Consider the following 3,974-nt stretch of genomic DNA (forward strand, 5'->3'; position numbering starts at 1 on the left):
TAAGGAATGCTACTCTGTTTCAGAGGAACATTACTTCATTCCTCAAGGTTATTCCGTGAAAATAAAACCCTAAGAAATGGCCCAGGTCAAGAGTCCTCGTGGCCTTGTATTTCTGATGTGTAGGAGCATGAGAAAGTCATGAAGTGTATCTTTCAACAGGTACTCCACATCAGACAAAAGTTCCAAATCTAAGACAGTAGTACAAAGTGAAAGGATGCTGTCAACCAGCCTATTTCTAGCACTGACTACTGGATTTCATGATGAATTAAATTAGTCATCTTTCAACCCAAACTGTTCTTAAAATGAGAACATTTAAAAAATCCACATCACAGATACTCTACTTAAATTGTGGTCATGTGGCTTGCCTTTTTTTTTTTTTTTTTTGACTCTAATGTTTAAAGTTGGGACTCCTGGCTTAAACAACCCTGGTAGGATTAGATCATGTGTCCTCATTTTCCCAATGATAAGAATCATGTACAGAAATGTACAAACTGTAGCATGCATTAGAATCACCTGGTGGGTTTTTCATTCAGTAGGTCTAGGTTAGGGTCTGAGAATTTGCAGTTTCAACAAGTTCCCTGATGCTGCTGCTGACACTGGTCTGGAACTACTCTTTGAGAACCACTGATTCAGAGGGACATCTCTCAGGCTTGTATGAATACTTGGAAGTCTTACTAAATGAAAATTCTGATTTAATAAACCTAGCATGGGTTCCCAAAGTCTGTATCTCCAACAAACCCTATGCTGACAATACTGTTGGTACTTGGCCCATATTGAGTAGCAAGGATGTGGGCTTCCAGTTAAAAATATCAAGTAAAAGATCCCATTCCAGACCACTAAGTCAGATTCTGCAAGGAAAGACCTGGGTTACATGACCAAACACCCCAGGAGATTCTTCTCTAGACAAGGATCTTTGTAATCTTGAATTTGAATGTAAATAAAAATAATGTGATTGAATCTGAACTTTCCATTAACCTATATGCAGTTGTAGATACATTTTATTTTGTAATCTATGTTCAACTAGCAAGTTCCATCTAGTCAAGGCTATGGTTTTTCCGGTGGTCATGTATGGATGTGCAAGCTGGACTGTGAAGAAAGCTGAGCACCGAAGAATTGATGCTTTTGAACTGTGGTGTTGGTTTTGGAGAAGATTCTTGAGAGTCCCTTGGACTGCAAGGAGATCCAACCAGTCCATTCTAAAGGAGATCAGTCCTGGGTGTTCTTTGGAAGGACTGATGCTAAAACTGACACTCTAATACTTGGCCACCTCATGTGAAGAGTTGACTCATTGGAAAAGACCCTGATGCTGGGACGGATTGGGGGCAGGAGGAGAAGGGACGACAGAGGATGAGAGGGTCGAATGGCATCACTGACTCAATGGACATGAGTTTGGGTGAACTCCGGGAGTTGGTGATGGGCAGGGAGGCCTGGCGTGCTGCGATTCATGGGGTCACAAAGAGTCGGACACGACTGAGTGACTGAACTGAACTGAGCGGTAACCCACGCCAGTATTCTTGCCTGGAGAATCTCATGGACAGGGGAGCCTGGCAGGCTATAGTCCATGTGGTCTCAAAGAGTCAGACACAACTGAAGCAACTTAGCAGGCACACAGAGCAGTAACTTTTAAGTTCTAGCTGAAAGCTTGTGGAGGGCAACAGAACACATGCCACTCCCGAATACGCCGCTTTGGCACAGAGTCATTTGAGCTAAAAGCCACAGAGAAGTTCTCTGCCCCAACTCCCTTTGTCTAAAATCAGGATGTAAATTTTCTTTACTAGAAAGGAGAGCAAATTCTTGACCCTTATCTGCCTAGAGATGGCACCAGAGGAACATGCCTAACAAATCTTGCTAAAACTGGCCTTAATCTACCATTAGCTCCCCCATATATTTCCCTTCCCACAACCAACTGCCCCAAGAAGTTCAATGTCCTCTTCCTTTATCTTGCCATTTCTATAAAAGTGTATCCTTCTTTTGTTAAAATGTTATTTCAGCCCAAGTTCTAACAAGCTCCTTAAGTTGCTCCTTGCTGGGTGTTCCCATGTCAATAAATGCGCAATGCACAGGCTAATGTAGCACAGTTAGCACAGTTTCAGAAACATGACGCTCTATACCAGCAGACCAGAACAGCTTCCACCCTGTCTCTCTTTATCAAGTCATTTAACATCTGTGAACAAATGCTTAAACACACCGAGTCAGCAATGCTAAACACATTTATAAAACAAATACTCCTCTTTTAATATAAATCAGAACTTCTAAATTATATGTTTAATTGATGTTTACATGTACTTCTTAAAACACATGTCATTGAGTCCTAATATTTAGAAGAATACATGTTTAAAAGAAGGGGTGAAAAGGAGAAACAGAAAAACTATCTATATTTTTACTATTCTAATGATATTTTTACCATGACTCCCTAGTGTTCCCTTTTTAAATCTTTCTTTCCCATACTGTGTTCACAACTGTCAGTGAGTAAAAAATATATATACATATTTTTTCAAGCCTTTAATCTAAGAAGAAGCTGAAACAAGTTTAAAGTTCTTTGAAGTCAGTAGATAGAAATCAAATCATATGTCTAATTATCTCTGATGAACTTCAGGATTAAATATATATTAACCATGCTTTACTCTCAAAAGGATTGATTTTTATGCTTAGCATCACAAATTTTTATTAAAGCAGATAGCAAAAGATTAGGTTCAGAATATGACTAAATAATGAATCAGAGGTATCAACTGAAATGTGTACTTTGAAATCTATAGTTTTATCAAATGGCTGACATACATAAGTGTGAAAGAAAAACTTTACATTCGCAGGATCTAGATGAAGAGCAATAAATCAGGGATTCCCGGCCATCCAGTGGTTAAGATTTCACACTTTAAATTCAGGACACATGGATTTGATCCCTAGGCAGGGAAACTATAATCCTGTCACATGGTGTTGCCAAATTAAAAGAAAAAAATTCTGATGAAGGGTCTCTACTGTTTGAAGTGTTAACAATCATTTTCTTCCTAGTTGTCATTAGTTCTCAGGTTCCTCTCTTTTTTCTAAGTATCTTACTTTCCAGACTAGATCATCATTTCCACATAGAGACTAAACACACTTCCCCATCCCAGGCCTCTTTCTGGAGCTTCAGACTCACATTCTTAGCTGCTTATTAGCTATAATCCCTGAGCTCACCTATCTGAACCATAAATTCAACTCATCCTAAACCAATTTAACAACTCTCTCCCCTAGAGGAGATCCTTCTCTGGTTTTCAGGTAATAGGAATTCTGGTTGTCCCCCGCCCCCGCCTCCCCCCCGCCATACCCTCAAGTTTATAATAACTGAGTCATTTTCAGCTCTTCTTTCTACTTGACTCCTTAAATTCTGGCAGTCCTCAAGTCATGTAGAGTCTATCTCCAAAACATCCTTTGCATTCTCTCTCTTCGATCCTCACTTCCTCTGCGTTGTTTACACCTTTCTTGTTTTTAACTGGAGCTCTGTAACGGGACAGAGAGGAAGAGCATCTTCTCCTGTCTACCCTGCCACTGCTGCCAGACCATTCCCTCTCACCCTCAGCTCTCAACTCACCTTCTGGCTCTAAAACCTTCACTGGCTCCATCAAATTAGCACTCTTACCCTGGTATTTAAGATCCCTCTAAATATACAGGCCCGACATATATTTCCAGTCTTTCCAACTACTTTCCCTCAACTTCCACATGCTCCAGTCAAACCTAGTGGCCTCTCCAAAGACGACCTGTGCCTTCTTCCTTTAAAGGTTTTCTTTCCTTCCTGACACTTTCAGACAGAACAAAATGGTAGAAAGAACATCTGTGAGCTTTGGAGTCACTGCATTCAAATCTCCACTCATTAGTTACGGAATTATAGAAAAATTATTTAATTTTTCAAATCCTCTGTTTGTAATCTGTAAAATGTGCATGATTCCTACATCACAGCTACAGTTTGAGCTTGAAATGACATAATTCAGCAAAGGAAC

This window comes from Oryx dammah, unplaced genomic scaffold (assembly GCF_014754425.2).
Source record: "Oryx dammah isolate SB20612 unplaced genomic scaffold, SCBI_Odam_1.1 HiC_scaffold_11071, whole genome shotgun sequence".
Taxonomy (NCBI): domain Eukaryota; kingdom Metazoa; phylum Chordata; class Mammalia; order Artiodactyla; family Bovidae; genus Oryx; species Oryx dammah.